The sequence below is a fragment of the Papio anubis genome, chromosome 11 (genome assembly GCF_008728515.1).
Source record: "Papio anubis isolate 15944 chromosome 11, Panubis1.0, whole genome shotgun sequence".
NCBI lineage: Eukaryota > Metazoa > Chordata > Mammalia > Primates > Cercopithecidae > Papio > Papio anubis.
In genome coordinates, this window is record NC_044986.1 from 7425456 (window position 1) to 7444520 (window position 19065).

At 42.5% G+C, this 19065-nt stretch overlaps 2 protein-coding genes across 5 annotated transcripts in view; one reads left to right on the top strand and one right to left on the bottom strand.

Moving 5' to 3' along the window:
• The window catches only part of FANK1 (fibronectin type III and ankyrin repeat domains 1), a 119861-nt gene that overhangs the window by 97871 nt on the left and 2925 nt on the right, over positions 1–19065 (bottom strand). The window lies entirely within an intron of this gene.
• Positions 15201–19065, top strand: part of DHX32 (DEAH-box helicase 32 (putative)) — a 63494-nt gene continuing 59629 nt past the window's right edge. Inside the window, exon 1 of the mRNA XM_021944079.2 lies at positions 15201–15270. The gene's annotated coding sequence lies outside the window, so the exon portion shown is untranslated. The remainder of the gene's footprint in view (positions 15271–19065) is intronic.

Consider the following 19065-nt stretch of genomic DNA (forward strand, 5'->3'; position numbering starts at 1 on the left):
CTTATTTCACATGGCATAATGTCTTCCAGGTCCATCCATGGTGTAGCATGTGTCAGAATTTCCCTTCTTTTTAAGGCTGAATAGTATTCTACTGCATATAGTATATATACACCATATTTTGTTTACTCATCTGTAGATAGACACTTGGCTTGCTTCCACTTTTTGGCTATTATGGATAATGCAAATGGTATATTTTAACTACAGATTTTTTATACCAAATAGACAATCAAAAGAATTTACCCTAGGCCCACAGAGAAGGCAGACAGGGTCCCTGATCGATGACAGGGGTTCCCTTTTTAAAATGCCTTCTTCATAAACCTATGTGAGGGGAATACTGACAATACCTACCTTTTTATAGATGGAAATTCTACTTAAGAGCCCTCATGTCTGGGTGTGGTGGCTCATGCCTGTAATCCCAGCACTTTGGGAGGCCGAGGCGGGCGGATCATGAGGTCAAGAGATTGAGACTATCCTGGCCAACATGGTGAAACCCCCTATCTACTAAAAATACAAAAATTAGCTGGGTGTGGTGGCATGCACCTGTAGTCCCAGCTACTTGGGAGGTTGAGGCAGGAGAATCACTTGAACCCGGGAGGCGGAGGTTGCAGTGAGCCAAGATCATGCCACTGCACTCCAGCCTGTGGGACACAGCAAGATCCCGGGGGGTTGGGGGAAAATCATTCTTACCTCCAGGAAGTATTTTACTAGTGTTGGTTTCTATTTGACATTAAACACTACTGTACTCTAGCCTGGTAACAGAGCAAGACTCTGTCTAAAAAAAAAAAACAACTCATTACTTTCTCGTATTACACAGAGGAGCTAAATATGACAATTAACTGAAGAAACAGACAAACTGCTCATTTCAAGCAGTTATTACAAACTGTCAAGTTAATATAGACAGCAATCTACAATTTGAAAATGCCAGTCACTACAAATCACAGGGAAAATATCTGTGCTTCAGTGGAAACACTACGTATTGTTTAGATCACTTTCCTTCAGACTTTCGCTGAGATAGGATCTCCCTCTGTCACCCAGACTGGAATGCAAGGGCATGATCTTGGCTCACAGCAACCTCCACTTCCCTGGCTCAAGGGATTCTCCCACCTCAGCCTCCCGAGTAGCTGGGACTCCAGGCTCATGCCATCATGCCCAGCTAATTTTTGTAACCTTTTTTGTAGAGACAGGGTCTGTGTTGCTCAGGCTGGTCTCGGACTCCTGGGCTCAAGTCATCTGTCTACTTTGACCTCCCAAAGTGCTGGGATAACAGGCATGAGCCATCGCACCAAGCCCCTTTAAGGTTTTCTAGTCTAGCCTTTCACCTGTTTCATGGTATATAAAGTTGAAAGGAACTGATAATGTAAATGATTCTTGTTTATAAACATGCAAATCAACCTGCCTTGGAAGGCCAATCCTTCTCCACGTGGCAAAGCCACTTATGTATCAATTTCAAGTTTATTTTAATATTCTGAGTAATAGATGTGTCTGTCCTTTGGGTTCTCTTTTGAACTGGTTGTAACATCTCACCGCTTACTTCATTAATAGTTAACATTTGTAGGCCGGGCGCGGTGGCTCACGCCTGTAATCCCAGCACTTTGGGAGGCCAAGACGGGCGGATCACGAGGTCAGGAGATCGAGACCATCCTGGTTAACACGGTGAAACCCCGTCTCTACTAAAAAAATACAAAAAACTAGCCGCGCGAGGTGGCGGGCGCCTATAGTCCCAGCTACTTGGGAGGCTGAGGCAGGAGAATGGCGTGAACCCGGGAGGTGGAGCTTGCAGTGAGCTGAGATCTGGCCACTGCACTCCAGCCTGGGCGACAAAGCGAGACTCCGTCTCAAAAAAAAAACAAAAAACAAAAAACAAAAAACATTTGTATCTATGAGTGATAGTTTTTCCTGTTTATGAAAAGTTACCCTTTAACAAATATAGTATGTACAGGTGAGATAACGCCATGCTTCTCAAAGTGTGGTCTGTGGAAACAGCAGCCTGGCGGTCCCCTGCAGTGTTTTTGTCGGAAATGCAGAACACTGGGGCCCACCTCAGGAGTGCAGTCGCAGCAAGACCCCTGTCACTGACACATTAAAATCAGAGCCACCCGCAGTTAATACACATCACTGACCTGCCTCAAGGAATAGGAGTGCTGGGTCTACCAGTCTCTCCCGACCATTCCCTGGGCTTTGCCAAGTGCTTTCTGCCTGCTGAGCTCACTCTCGGATCAGATGTGGGCTGCCTGCCGGCAGTTCTACCTCATCCCCTCGGCACCTGTCAACCCCGGAGTTCAGAGGCCTCAGTTCTGATCTCCACCACCCCTCCCTCCCCTTCTACAGTAACTCAAACCTTCAGGCAGTGAAAATAAGCTCACAAACTAGGATACTATAGCTTCAGACCGCACATTTTCCACTGAGCCAATATGTGAGCAAAAACTAGTGTTCTGGAGTTAGGGGGATGAGAAAGATTTGATATTGAAAGGGTCCTTGGTGACCTTTCAAAGTTCATCATCATCTAACAAAAATTTTATTCCTTTAGTTTTTCATTTCTGTTAGGGAATGTTTAGGTTTTCCTCTTTGATAATGAAAATACGTTAAGAAACACTGCCTTGGACCAATCTTCCTTTTCCCAAATCACTGGGGTGTGTCTACCCGCAAGTTATCAGTCCAGCCTACATTTCCTGTCTCCATTTACCTATTCAACCAATACCTGAGCGCCTGTCATGTTCCGCCCTGCGAACACGCTGGTGACACAGTGTGAGCAGGCAGGGCTGGTTCCTGTCCTCATGAAGCTTACACTACCTGAGGCTGGGGTGTAGAAATCGACACATAAGACCGAGACTTTTTTAAATATATGTATCTATAAGGCATACAAAGATGCTGAGCTGGAGCTTTGGAAAATGAAGAAAAATACAAATTTAGAATGTGACATCAAGGAATGAAGACCATCACTTAACATATCCTATGTTTAAAAAGTCTAATGTCCATAGGAAGTTGTCTGGGAGGCGGGCAAGGTTTCATAGTGTAATGAGTCTTTAGAAAGTTTGGAAGAGTTCTAATGGCTCTTAGGTAAAGAATTATAATGAGAGGTGGATTCAGGTAGAGAGATTCCCACGATATTCACTGCTGGGTGGAGGAGATCCATCCCCCTCCACTCACAAACATCCTCTCTGTGGTTTTTATTAGACAGTCCTTCATTTAGCTGATACATCTGTATTTATATTTGTTCTCTTCCGGATCTTGTTTCATAGTCAGTATCAAGTGTTTTTGTGTAAACTGCCTGGTCTTGACAGGCCAGGCACGACGGTAGGCACCATTCACACAGTACTGCATTTCATCTTCACAAGACCCCTGCAAGGTAGGTCTCACCGTCCCCTGATATAGGTGAAGCAGGAGGCTCAGGGCTGCTACAACTTGTCCCCAGTCCCAGAGCTGGTACACAGCAACCCAGGATTGACAGATTCCAATACCCATCCATGCTGCCTCGCCTAACCATGTTGTTGGTGCCACAATTTTGTAAATTAAAGTAGGTTTATCTAAAATTAACTCAAAGTTAACATATGTTATTTGGAAGTAGTGGTGGCAATGACTTATCAGAGAACTTTTAAGAGAAACAGCTGTGGCAAACGAGCCTGACTCACACTGAAGTTATCTGTAATCAAGTTACCAACCGGCACCTGATTAGTGAATGAAGCTCACGGAGCCCCAGGCCTCACGACAGCTGTTTCTCCTTCCTCTCCTCCACGCCCTCCTTCCTCCTTTTGGCACACTACTAAAGGGTTTAGGTGTCACGCAGTTTAGGTGTCAGGCAGAATGAGTTCAGGTGTCATGCAGAATGAGCAACAAGCAAAATCTAGGTGCAATCAGATAAGGATGGAGAATTACCAGTATCTTTAGAATCACCTGTTGGGCGTTTCTGTCGATAATCACCAATTCAGAACAGCAAGGACTGAGAAGCCACAAGATTCCCTTAAAAGTCCTCATCCATTTGCATACTTTTGTTTTCACGAAACAAAAATTATGTTATGTGGGCTCAGTCAATAGATTTTTGTTCTGATTTGTATTTCCACGATACATAATTAAGTTTTGTGGTTTCTTTGAAGTTTAAAGAATTCTGAATGTGTATGCTAACACTGATTCACGTGAAAGCTAAGCTGGACGCAATGGGTTACGCCTATAATCCTAACACTTTGGGAGGTCGAGACAGGCAGATCACTTGAGGTCAGGAGTTTGAGACCTGCCTGGCCAACATGGTGAAAGCCCATCTCCACTAAAAACACAGCAATTAGCTGGGCGTGGTGGTGGGCGCCTATAATCCCAGCTACCCGGGAGGCTGAGGTATAATTGCTTGAACCTGGGAGGTGGAGGTTGCAGTGAGCCAAGATTGGGCCACTGCACTCCAGCCTGGACAATACAGCGAGCAAGACCCTGTCTCAAAAAATAAATAGAAACAAAGCTAAGCACTATATATTAAGCAGATGATTGAACATTTTAACCAAGGGTGTAAGTTATTAACCAGGATATTTAAAAAGCAATGAATTGAAGTTGCTGACATTTTTAAGAGGTGACAGCTGTTTCCCTAAAGTTTTAATATCTAAAACACACACATACACACACAGTGGCAATGCCAACAAAAAAAAAAAAAAGGAAACAAAATGAAGAAATGGAGGTAATGATGATCCCCAAGCTAAGGGAAGAAGAGGAGGGGGGCAGATACATGTTCTTTTCGTTCTTTCCTATTTGTTTCACTCTTCACTGGAAAAGCACTTCAGTTAGTTTGCACTTCTGTTAGTCCTTCAATATGGTAAAACAAACAGGTTTATCTCATGTGCAAATAATCAATGAGGAGTGGCTGCCTCCAGGAACCTGGGTAATGTTGACCTTAGTGGGAAGGATCTGAATCAGCTGCCAGGGCCACACATGTGCTGTGTGTTTGTTGATCCCGCCTTATGTCAACCAGCCAACATCAAAAATGATCAGGGCATTGCTAGGCAACCACTTCTTCAGTCTTCACTAGTCAATTACGGTGATTAGGATATTTTAGTTCGAACATTTTGTTTTCCTAAATGGAATTTGATAGATGGATAGAATGGATTCTACATTGCATTTCTTTCCCTCTATCACGCACAGACGCTGTTGAGTGTATCATCATCTTCTGTGCAGAGAGCCCGCCCTGTGTAAGGTAACAGGAAGGATACAATGGTATGCAGCGTAGAAAAAGATAGAAATAAGGGCCAGGCGTGGTGGCTCATGCCTGTAATCCTAGCACTTTGGGAGGCCGAGGCAGGCAGATCACGAGGTCAGGAGCTGGAGCCCACCCTGGCTAACACGGTGAAACCCCATCTCTACTAAAAAAAATAAAAAAATAAAAATAAAAATAAAAAAAAATAGAAAATAATTACCCGGTCCTGCTGGCAGGCACCTGCAGTTCCAGCTACTGGGAGGCAGAGCTTGCAGTGAGCTGAGATACGCCACTGCACTCCAGCCTGGGCGACAGAGTGAGACTCTATCTCAAAAAAAAAAAAAAGAAGAAACAAATAGAAATAAGGACCCAGGTGTAACTCAGAAGGAGCTTCTAACCATGTTGTGCAGATGAGGAAGACTCAATAATTAGCAGGTTATTCAAAGAAATTAGGGCTTTTTACTAGCAGAACAGTAAAAATTCGAAAAGTCGGATAACACACAGAGTTGAGGAGGCTATGGGAAAGAGGTATTCACCCACATTGCTACTAGAAGTATACACTGGTATAACCCGTCTAGAGGACAGTGATTTAACAATTATCAAAACTAGCTACCTAGTCAACATCTAGACATTTATTCTGCAGATATACCTGCCCAAGTGCAAAATGTCAGATAAGCATTGTTTCTTGCAGCTTTGCTTATAATTGTAAAAACAGCTCTTCTAGTTTCCTATCGCTGCTATCATCAGTTACCACAAATGTAGCAGCTTAAAACAACACAAACTTATCTTATTACGAGCCCGGAGGTCAGAAGTCCGAAATGCGTCTTGCGGAGCTACAGTCAAAGGCTGGTTCTTTCTGGAGGCTCTAGGGGAGAGTCCATTTCCATGCCTCTTCCTACTGCTGACGGTTTTCCACACATGCCTTGGCTCTTGATCTTGTGTCACTGCAACCACCACTTCCATCTTCACATCACCTCTCTGATTCTGACGCTTCTCCTTCCCACTTATAAGGACGCTTGTGATTGATTCCATTGTGCCCACCTGGATGATACACGCTCCTATGCCTATCTCACAATCCTTACTCCCAAGGCCCTTTTGGCTACGTAAAGTAATATATTCCTAGATTCAGGAATTTGAATGTGGACATCTTTTTTTTTTTTTTGAAAGACGGAGTCTCGCTCTGTCGCCCAGGCTGGAGTGCAGTGGCGCAATCTCAGCTTACTGCACCCTCTGCCTCCTGGGTTCAAGCAATTCTCCTGCCTCAGCCTCCCAAGTAGCTGGGACTACAGGCGCATGCCAACACACCTGGCTAATTTTTTGTAATTTTAGTGGAAACAGCGTTTCACCGTGTTAGCCAGGATGGTCTCAATCTCCTAACCTCATGATCCGCCCGCCTCAGCCTCCCAAAGTGCTGGGATTACAGGCATGAGCCACCGTGCCCGTCCCGTGGACAACTTTTATTCAGCCTATCACAATAGCAAACGACTGAAAACAAACTGGATGTCCATCAGCAGTGGACTGATTCAATAAATTATGATAAATTCATACAACAGAATACAGTTGTTTAAAATACGAGAAAATTTATTATGTACTCAACAGAAAACTCACCAAAATATAATGTTAGGTGAAAAAACCAAAGTACAGAACAGAGACAGGAATGCAGTATACATAATTTGCTCGTGTATATAATGTTTAAACTATCTCTGGAATGATATACCAGAAACTAATGATGGTGGTTACCTGTAGGACAGGAAGAGGGTGGTGGCATTGCAAGAATGAGACTTTTCACTAACACTCTTTCATATTTTTTTATCTCTGAAACTTGTAACTATATTACTTATCCAAAAAGTAAAATAATAAAGTCTAGAAAGAGAAAAAAGAAAGTGTAAAAAAAGTTATAGATGGGAGATAAGTAACCATTGTAGGACTCTTTATGCTAGAGCTGTACAGTTTTTAAAAATAAAAAGTATGTGTATGTACACATATATATGTTACCAGGAATGTCAGGATATATGATCAAGTGACTGAAAACTATGAGCAAAAAAACAGAAAAGAGAAACCCACAAGTTCTTCAGGTATTAGAATTATCAGACATGAACTTTAAAGTAATTGGAAATATTATCAAACCTAGGTTTAAATAACTAGTAGTAGTTTTTTTATCTTGGTGCTAGTTACAGAAGTTTACATTGTGATAATTCATCCACCTGTAAATTTAAGATGGCACACTTTCTCTCAGGTATATTATACTTCAATACAATTTTACAAAAGCAGAAAACTTGTGGGATGTGACTAAATCTGGAATTGGGGGAAATCTATAATCATAAATGCATGCATTGGAAAACAAAACCAAAAAAGTACTGAAAAACAATGATATGCTAGGTGTGGTGGCTCACATGTATAATCCCAACACTTTGGAAGGCCAAGGCAGGAGGTTTGCTTGAGGCCAGAACTTCAATACCAGCCTGGGTGACATAGTGAGACCTGTCACAGCAAAAAAAAAAAAAAAATTAATTGGGTGTGGTGACGCACACCTGTAGTCCCAGCTACTTGGAAGGCTGAGGAGGGAGGATTGGATCACTTGAGCTCAGTAATTTAGGGCTGCTATGAGCTATGATTCACCACTGCACTATATCCTGAGTGACAGAGTGTGACTCTGTCTCAAAACAAAAAGAGAAAAAACCCCAATGATCTAAGCATCCATCTCAAAAATCCCAGCAAATTAAGCCCAATGAAATTAAAATGATGGAAATAATAAGGATAAAAGCCTAAATTAAAGGAGAAAAAAAAAAAAAACCAAAAACATCATAGAGAAAATATAAGAAGCCAAAACAGTTTCTTTGACAATAGTATTCCAATTGCTAATCTCTGTGGCAGCCAGCCTCCAAAATCCCAGTGATTTTCACCTCCGCTATCCATGCCTTGTGCAGTTCTCTCTCATATTAAATACGGCTGACCTGTGTTATCAAAAAGATAGTTCAAATTTCCTAGGCTACATTATAAAATACACAGCAGCTTCCACCTTGCTCACCCTGGGTGAAAGCAGCTACCATATTGCAAGGACATTCAAGCAACCCTACAGAGGTTAATGCATCACATTACAGAGGTCTCCTACTAACAGACAGCACTGACTTGCTAGCCATGCTGAGTGAGCCATCTTGAAACTGGACGCCGTAGCCTCAGTCAAACCTTCAGATGACTGCAGGCCTAATCAACATATTAACCAAGACAGAACTACCCAGCTAAAGCATTTCTCAAATCAGGACCCACAGAAGCTATATATTAGTTTGGTATTGTTGCATAACAAATAGAACATCTCAGGAAATATACATACACTGTCTAGTATATTTTCTCTTATACAGTTTCTGTGAGTCAGGATTTCATTTAAGAAAACACACGGTTATTCTTTTTTAAGTGGGTTTTTTTTTTACTTCCTTTTTTTAAAATTTATTTTTTATTTCAATAGGTTTTTGGGGAACAGATGGTGTTTGGTTACATGAATAAGTTCTTTAGTGGTGATTTCTGAGATTTTGGTGTACCCATCACCCAAACAGGGTACACTGTACCCAATGTGTAGTGTTTTCTCCCTCATCCCCCTCCCACCCTTTCCCCTGGGTTCCCAGAGTCAATTGTATCATTCTTATGCCTGTGCATCCTCATAGCTTTGCTCCCGCCTATGAGTGAGAACATGTTTGGTTTTCCATTCCTGAGTTACTTCATGTAGAACAAGTCTCCAATTCCATCCAGATTGCTGCAAATGCCATTATTTTGTTCCTTTTTATGGCTGAGTAGTATTCCATGGTACATATATACCACATTTTCTTTATCCATTCATTGACTGATGGGCATATGGACTGATTCCATACTTTTTCAGTTGCAAATTGTGCTGCTATAAACATATGAGAAAAGGCCAGGCACAGTGGCTCACACCTGTAATTCCCAGCCCTTCAGGAGGCCGAGGACAGATCACCTGAGGTCAGGAGTTCGAGACCAGCCTTACCAACATGCAGAAACCTTGTCTCTACTAAAAATACAAAATTAACTGGGTGTGGTGGCACATGCCTGTAATCCCAGCTACCCGGGAGGCTGAGGCAGGGGCATCACTTGAACCTGGGAGGCTGAGGCTGTGGTGAGCCAAGATCGTACCATTGCACTCCAGCCTGGGCAACAAGAGTGAAACTCCGTCTCAAAAAAAAAAAAAAAAAGAAAAGAAAATGTGAGAAAAAACATATTTATCCTCTCGTATTTTCTGTGGGTCAGGAATCTGGCCACAACTTAACTGGGTTCACAGCGTAGGGTCTCACAAGGTTGCAGGCAAGGCGTCAGCTGAGCTAGGTTCAAGTTCATTCAGGTTGTTGACAAAATTCATTTCCTTATGTCGGTATGATTTTTATTGGTTATTGGCTGGAGGCCACCCTCAGGTCCTAGACACCACCTGCTGTTGGGCTTCCTCAATATGGTCACACACTTCCTCAAATCAGCAAGGAGAATCTTGGGTGCATGCTAGCAATATGTCTATCTCATATCCTAATGCATGTCTCTCTCCTCCTCCTCCTCCTCCTCCTCTCCTCTTCCCTCTCCTTTCTTCTATCTCTCCATATGTGCGTGTGTGTGCACATGCACACACACATACACATCCCAGGAGTAACAACCCATCACATTTGCAATATTCTGTCGGTTAGAAACAAGTCACAGATCCTACTCATACTCACTCAATTTCATCCAAAAGGTTGAGAAGTGATCCCATCCACATTAAAAAGGAAGAGATTATACAGAGTATAACACCAGGACATAGAGATCATGGGAAACATCTTAGAAGTCTGCCTATCACAGATAATCAATATTTGTTGTTGTTTGAAGACATTAAGTTTCAGGTAATTTCTTATGCAGCAATAGATAACTAATTAGTAAGAGTTGTGGCTAACTAATTAGGTACAAGTTAAAATATAAGGAGTGAAGAGTTATTACTGTAGATCCTACAGATACTAAAAAGAGTTGGTTTTTTTATAAACAAGCCTATCACAATAAGATAATTCAGATTAAAAGGCTGGTAAGTTTTATGCTTTGTATATTTTACCACAATAAAAACACTTTATAAGCATCACTTACCACTATTAAATGCTAAAGGCTTTACACACATTTCACTAAACCTTAGCACAACCTTGGTTCAGTAAAAATTATTTCTGGTTTACAGGGAGAAAACTGAGGCTCAGAGAGGCTACTCATTTATTTGAAGTCTCACAGCCTTCATAATGTTATTCATGCATTCTTTGTACCTTGCCACACTCTTCTCTAGATAACTGGAGAAACTGCACGGAAGAATCTCAGAAATAACTAAAATAATTGAAGATGTAATCAAGAAACGAAACTACAATGTTTGAATAGAGACCAACTAAACACAGCTGGGACTGGTTCAGTCTACATATAATTGAAAGGTAAATCAGTAGGAAAAGGAAGAAATCTCTAGGTTTCAAGATGAAATAGAAGTCATGAGAATTCTATAAATTTAAATTCAAGTTCACTGAAGAGAGCTAGGAGTCAGCTACTGTTTGCTACAGATAATATTCAGTAAGGAGCTAACTGCTAGCACATTGGCCTGGGGAAGTGTTTAATGCCAAATAGAAACCAACACTAGTAAAACACTTCCTGGAGGTAAGAATGCTTTTATTTGTTTGTTTTTTTCCCCAGAGTCTTGCTCTGTTCCCCAGGCTGGAGTGCAGTAGGGTGATCCTGGCTCACTGCAACCTCCACTTCCCAGGTTCAAGCAATTCTCCTGCCTCAGCCTCCCTAGTAGCTGGGATTATAGGCACACACCACTAAGCCCAGCTGATTTTTGCAGTTTTAATAGAGATAGGGTTTCACCATGTTGGCCAAGCTGGTCTCAAACTCCTGACCTCAGGTGATCTGCCTGCCTTGGCCTCTCAAAGAGCTGGGATTATAGGCCATGAGCCACTGTGCCTGTTTGCTCCTTTTTTTGTAATGGACCTGGGAGATCTTTACGAATGAGGGAATGACTCATTTCTTCGAATGGGGCAGAATATTAAAGACTAGCCAGCCCTCAGGCTCGTGGTGGTTGCTGCTATTCTGTTGATTGTGAACCACAGAAAGGAGCAAGTCTTTGTGGGATACACAGGATCTGAAGTGCATCAAAGGGATGAAAACCCAGCTGACCATGATACCCTCAAGTGAGTTTTTCCACTGAATTTGATTATTTTTTCATTTGGCACTTCTTTCTGGGCTTTTTAAGCTGTCCCAAAGCTCTAGGTGATTTTACTTTTGTATTAATTCTCTTGGGAATGCTCATTCCTGATTGTTTCACTAAACAGCCTTGAACTCCTGGCCTCAAGGGATCCTCCCACCTCAGCCTCCTGAGTAGCTGGGACTACAGGCTGCAGAAACTTTTAAGAGAAAATAGAGGCAACAGAGCCAAGCTCATTGTTTGAGATTAAGATACACTTGATATAGAAACTAGACTTGTCACAGAGAGTGCAAGAGGCGGGAGTGAGCTCCCAAATCCAAGTTCTGCCTCTGGATTATTAGACAGGGCCTCACTGTCCTTGATCTGCAAGGAATTAATACTGATCATAGCATTAGTAAAACCTATGTTCTACTCATCATGAAAAGTCATTTTTTAAAGATTCCAGAATTATTAGAGGCAGAAACAAATTGAAAGGTTGTACACCTGCTGTTTGAAAACACAACTTACCAAAGCCAAACAGAAGTATGTAAACTCCTATGTCTATTAATAAGTAGAATCTGTAATTTAAAACTTTCCCACAAAAACAAAGTTCCTGATGGTTTCACTGGTGAATTCTTCAATGAAACGGAAAAGTAACACCAACACTACACAATTTCTTCTTTAATTTGAGGGACAGAGTCTCACTACGTTGCCCAGGCTGGATGGAGTGCAGTGGTTATTGACAGTCACATTCCAGTGATCCTCCCACCTCAGCCTCCTGAGTAGCTGGGACTACAGGCTACAGACACTTTTAAGAGAACAAAAATAAAGGGAACAGAGCCATGCTCATTTTTTGAGATTACGATAAACTTGATACCAAAAGTAGTCTAAAAAATTACAGTAAAACTACAGGCTCATCAGTCACATGAACACAAACCCAAAAGTCATTTTTAAAAACAGTACATTAAGCTGCGCGCAGTGGCTCATGCCTGTAATCCCAGCACTTTGGGAGGCTGAGGCAGGCGGATAACAAGGTCAGGAGATCGAGATCATCCTGGCCAACATGGTGAAACCCCGTCTCTACTAAAAAAATACAAAAAACTAGCCGGGTGAGGTGGCAGGTGCCTGTAGTGCCAGCTACTCGGGAGGCTGAGGCAGGAGAACGGCGTGAACCCGGGAGGCGGAGCTTGCAGTGAGCGGAGATCGCGCCACTGCACTCCAGCCTGGGCGACAGAGCGAGACTCCATCCCCCCAACCCAAAAAAAAAGCTGGGCGCAGTGGTTCATGCCTATAATCCCAGCACTTTGGGAGGCCAAGGTAGGAGAATTGCTTGAGCTCAGGAATTCCCTTTATTTTCGTTCTCTTAAAAGTTTGCAGCCTATAGTCCCAGCTACTCAAGAGGCTGAGGTGGGAGGATCACTGGAGTGTGACTGTGAATAGCCACTGCTCTCCAGCATGTGGGCAACACAGTGAGACCCTGTCCCTAAGATTAAAAAAAAAAAAAAAACCTGTAATGTTGGTGTTATGTTTTCCCTTTCATTTAAGAATTCACCAGTGACGCCATCAGGAACTGGGGATTGTTTTTGTGAGAAAGTTTTAAATTATGGATTCTATTTTTTTTATTATTTTTATTTATTTAATTTTTTATTTTTCTTTTTATTTTTCTAGAGAGGGAGTCTCACTCTGTCGCCCAGGCTGGAGTGCAGTGGCGCCATCTTGGCTCACTGCAACCTACGTCCCCCAGGTTCAAGCAATTCTCCTGTCTCAGCTTCCCGAGTAGCTGGGATTACAGGTGCCTGCCACCGCACCCGGCTAATTTTTTGTATTTTTTTAGTAGAGACGGGATTTCACCATCTTGGCCAGACTGGTCTTGAACTCCTGGCCTCGTGATCCACTCGCCTTGGCCTCCCAAAGTGTTGGGATTACAGATGTGAGCCACCATGCCCAGCCGGATTCTATTTATTTAATAAATATAGAGGTATACATACTTATTATGTTTGGTTTTGGTAAGCTGTGTTTTTCAAACAGTAGGTACAACCTTTCAATTTGTTTCTGCTTGTAATTCTGGAATCTTTTTTTAAAAAAATGACTGACTTTTCATGAGTGGAAGATAGGTTTTCCTAATACTACACTCAATGTTAACTTCTTGCAGGTCAAGGACACTGAGGCCCTGTCTAATAATACAGAGAAAAACTAGGCTAGCGGCAAGACTAGCCTGGGGAACAAAGTGAGACTCCAGCTCAAAAAAATAAAACATTAGCCAGGTGTGGTCACACACATTCTGTGGTGCAAGCTACTCGGGAGGCTGAGGCAGAAGAATCACTCGAACCCACGAGGCGGAGGTTGCAGTGACCCTAGATTGCGCCATTGCACTCCAGCCTGGGCGACAAGAATGAAACTGTCTCCAAAAAAGAAAAAAAAGTATATGTGTGTGTATATATATATACACACACACATATATATATGCGTATATATACACATATATACGCATATATATATACAGAGAGAGAGAATGCCTAGAGACGAGTAATACACTAAACTAGCAATGCTAGTTTCAATTTAGGGTGAATTACTTCAGCAGAGAACTAAAGAACGGGCACTAGCCTGAATATGTTAATTTAAATTAAAAAAATAAAAACTTAAAAAAAAATTAGAGATGGGGTCTCAACATGTTGCCCAGGCTGGATCCAAACTCCTAGGCTCAAGCAGTCCTCCCGCCTCAGCTTCCCAAGTAGCTGAATAAGCTAATTAACTTGTTTCATTTCTCTCAGGCTGACTAGGCCTATAAGGTCATTTTAAAAACTGAAAGTCTGTGTCTGATCGTCCCATTTCTTCATTTACTCACACCAACATGAATAAAAGGATTCACTAGAGTCTAGAAAGAAGATTTTATCCCTGTCTCAAGAAAACTTCTCAAGGGAGAGTGGAACATATAAATATATATTGACTACATGTTGGACTGACAAAAGTATTAATACAATGCAGACACAGTACCGAGGAGGAAGAAATTAACTCTGATTTGGGGTGGCGGAGGGTAAATATACATGCAAAGTTTCTAAGAGATTGTGATGTCCAAGAGAGGTTTGTTTTGTTTTGAGACAGAGTCTCATTAACTCTGTTACCCAGGCAGGAGAGCAATGGCGCCATCTGGGCTCAGTGCAACCTCTGCCTCCTGGGTTCAAGTGATTCTCCAGCCTCTACCTCCATAGTAGCTGGGATTACAGGCATTTGCCACCACGCCCCTAAGGTTTGTATTTTAGTAGACACAGGGGTTTCACCCTGTTGGCCAGGCTGGCCTTGAACTCCTAACCTCAAGTGATCCACCCACCTTGGCCTCCGAAAGTGCTGGGATTACAGGCATGAGCCACCTCGCCCAGCCAAGAGAGGTTTTAAAGGACAAATAGGTGGACAGGCAGGGAGTGCACAACAGGTAGAGGGAGGACGCAGGAGTGTGGGGATGAAAACACCTTCCCAAGAAAAGGCCTGGAAGAGTTTCTAACAACCTGGGAGGGCCTGGGGCACAGCAAAAGGAACTGGCCCCTGCCTCTAGGAGAAAGGAATGTCTCCTCCCTTCTTCCAGCCTCCCTTAAGAAAAATACCCAAGAATGCTCCCAGCCCTGTGAGCACAGAGCACTGGTGTGAGTTGTTTACTTGTTAATGAGTTTGCACCACCGTCTGTATGCAATGAGTCATTCAGGTCATTCTGGGATGATGTGGGTATGTACAAACCCCTCCTTTAATCTGGTTGGCTAGTTCAGAACGGACAAGTTTTAACACTGCTTCCTTCTCCTGTCAAGAAGTAAAGCCCAGGTTCTGAGCAACAGACTCCATCTGGACACCATGTTTGGTGAACCGGAGCTTCGGGAAAGACACAGCTTCAAGCCTCAAGTCGTTTTGCCCCTTCCTGTGGCTGACAGCATCAGAGGTCAGGATCACGATGAATTTTAGCATTTTGATGGGATTTTAAAACAGGACTGTTTAAAAGATGCTGCTTTGAAAATGTTTTTTTTTAAAGTTTTAATCTTGATTTACATAAGCATTTATTTCTTGATAAGATTTGAATAACCTAATTGATAGAATATTCTTTGGGTTTAAGACTACATGAGAAAAAAAATGTTATACAGATTTCTTAAATGATTCCTGGGCTTAAAGAAGAAATTACTTTTAAATCCTTGCCAGTCTCCCAGATAATTAATGAGCAGGTACTGCCCGGGAGTGTAAAAGATTTTTAGGTCTTATGTCCTCGTGGAAACTTGGTCCAAAAAATAAGATTACTTGCCTCTTTCCTTAATCTTACTGGGTAGAATGAGACTCTTAAAACATCTCGTTTAGGTTAGAAAAGAAAATGGGACACCATATTTGTAATCAACCTAACATTTATAAGTACCTGATTTAAATGAACTTTACCCAGAGCACACTCCACAAGAGGCACTTCACATTTCACTGGAGCACAGCCCTTTGTGTTGTAGAACAATGTAGAATAAAATGGCTTTCTTTTTTTAAGTACATCACAACACTCTCAAGGAAATGCAAGCAGGTAAGGCATCCATCTGTGAACAGCAGTGCTGTCCATTCCATGAATGTTCAGGGTTTACTCCATGTTAGGCACTAGGGACAGGATGGCAAACAGGGCAGACAGGGCCCCTGACCTCTTCCACCACCCTACAGTCAAGTGAAGAAAGTAGATTTTTTTTTTTGAGACAGAGTTTTGCTCTTGTCTCCCAGGCTGGAGTACAGTGGTGCTATCTTGGCTCACCGCAACCTCTGCCTCCCTGGTTCAAGCAATTCTCCTGCCTCAGCCATGTGAGTAGCTAGGATTACAGGTGTGCAATACCACACCTGGCTAATTTTGTATTTTTAGTAGAGCGTGGTTTCACCAGTTGGCCAGACTGGTCTCGAACTCCTGACCTCAGGTGATCCGCCCACCTTGGCTTCCCAAAATGCTGGCATTACAGGCGTGAGCCACCATGTCCAGCGAAGTTTTAAATATTAACAAAATATTACAAGTTCTGATAATTGCCATTAAGAGAAAAGTACAGAGATAGAATAACATCAGAGAGGGGGCACCACCACTTTAGGAAACCAGGGAGGGGCTGGAGCCGGTGAAATTTAAACAAAAATTGAAGGACATTAGGAGTCAGACTTGACATAGCAGGAGGGAGTAGCATTCCTGGCAGAGAGAAAGGTTTGTTCAGAGCCACAGATCTGAAAGAAGCTTGTTTGAGTGACTACAAAAAGACCAATGTGCTTGAAGGATAATATGTCTAAGATCCGATGTGTGATGAGTTTGAATAGGCAGCTAGATCACCGTAAGAACTTTGGAGGGCTTTTGGCAGGAGAGTGACATGATCTGATCTGATGTATGTTTTGAAAGGTCACTCTGGCTTCTAGTTAGCGGTGGGAGAAGACATGCAAAAATCACTAGCGCTCACAATCATAATTTGCGTGGCATTGTGGCGTGGAGTACCAATGATTAGAGTAGGGAGGGAGAGGAAGCACATTTGAGGTATATTTTCGAAGTGGAATAAACAGACCTGCTGGTGGATGGGGTAGGGTGGGGTGAGGGTTGGTAAGTAAAAATGAGGAGCCAAGGATGACTCCTATTTCAGGCTGGAGTAACTGGGAAGGCTGGGAAGACTAGTGGAGAAACAGGTTTCGAGAGAGAAGTCTCAGTCCCTTAGTCATTCACCTCAGTTCCTTAGTCATTGGAATATCTTAGATCTCTATCTACCATTTCTTTAAAAACATACGTGAGCCCAGCAGGCAGTCCTGGCTACTTGGGAGGCCGAAGGGGGAGTATCCCTTGAACCCAGGAGTTTGAGGCATACCTGAGCAACACAGCAAGACCCTGTCTCTCTAAAAACAACAACAACAACAACAACAAAAAAAAATGCAGAAAAAGGCTGGGCACAGTGGCAGACGCCTGTAATCCCAGCATTTTGGGAGGCTGAGGTGGGTGGATCACATGAGATCAGGAGTTCGAGACCCGCCTGACCAACATGGTGAAACCTCGCCTCTACTAAAATACACAATTAGCCAGGCATGATGGCACACACCTGTAATCCCAGCTACTTCGGAGGCTGAGACAGGAGAATCGCTTGAATCTGGGAAGCGGAGGTTGCAGTGAGCCGAGCTAGTGCCACTACACTCCAGCCTGGGTAACAGAGTAAGACTCTGTCTCAAAAAACAAAAAAACAGAAAAAAAGATGTGTAGCAGAAAACTGCTATCTGCTGGGCCTAAACTAACCCCAGATTTTTAAAATATATATATAGCAAGAGCTTACAGAACAGGCAGCACCAAGTGGGAGCTGGAGGGCTTCTCTTGATGCTGCATTTGATAAATATACAGTTTTTACTCAGATTATATGTTTGCTTAGATTTGGGCTAAAGATACCCAAAGCCGCCCCTCAGTATTCACACTCATTAAGAAATTAGGGAAGAGATAGTACTATTGAACTATTTTCCAAAAAAAGAAAAAAAAAGGACAAAAACCCAAAACAAATGGGATGTGATGTACGTTTTCCATGTTATTTTATACATGAGCTATCTTTCCAACACTGAAGTTGGTTCAGCAACAAAATAACTAAAGATGTAAATGTGCAAGTCAAGAGCCAAAACCATTCTCAACAGCCCAAGGTTGTGAACGTATTTAATTTGCCCCTTCCCTGGGGAGTCATTTCTTGGATCATTGATTTACTATTATTCTGTAAAACAGTGGTAGCCCCTGCCTTCCTCTGCTTGCTGCCAGAGTATGATCCAGCTGTGGGGTCTGAAGAGTTTATGTTTATTGGATTTTAATGACTTAGTTAACAAAGGTCATTCCTAAAAGTAATAGAAAACTAAGTGTGTGGAAATAGAATGGAAAAGACTGACTCGAGGGTTATTTCTAGTAGTTCCTTGGTGGTGTCCTTAGATTCATGTTTAATCCTTAAAAGCGGCCGGGCGCGGTGGCTCAAGCCTGTAATCCCAGTACTTTGGGAGGCCGAGACAGGCGGATCACAAGGTCAGGAGATCGAGACCATCCTGGCTAACACAGTGAAACCCCGTCTCTACTAAAAAATGCAAAAAACCTAGCCGGGCGGGTTGGCGGGGGCCTGTAGTCCCAGCTACTCGGGAGGCTGAGGTAGGAGAATGGCGTAAACCCGGGAGGCGGAGTTTGCAGTGAGCTGAGATCTGGCCACTGCACTCCAGCCTGGGCAACAGAGCAAGACTCCGTCTCAAAAAAAAAAAAAAAAATCCTTAAAAGCAATTATGAAGGATTCTTCCTCATAATCAATTTACTGATGCTATATTCAACTATACTTGTAAAATGTAATTTTAGACCTCTCAGTAACAAAAGGAACAGGGCTTAAAATATGTTCGATAATAGCGGCATGAACAATGTATCGTTAACATATTGCTGACAGTATAATTGTAATTATGTATAACTGTTAACACTTGATGTCACATCTGTAGTGCTTCCGTTATCGTTGACAGTAGTAAATAACTTCAGCCTCAGGTGAAATCTGGTTGGATACAAATCTCCAAGTTAAAAGAAACCTCAAAGATCATTTAATCTTGTCCTTTTAAATATTTAGTAACTGTGAATGGTAGTAAATATCTATCCAAATGATGTTTATTAGACTGTAAAAGAATTTCCAGGCTGGGTGTGCTGGCTCACGCCTGTAATCTTAGCACTTTGGGAGGACAAGGCAGGAGGATCACTTGAGGCCAGGGGTTC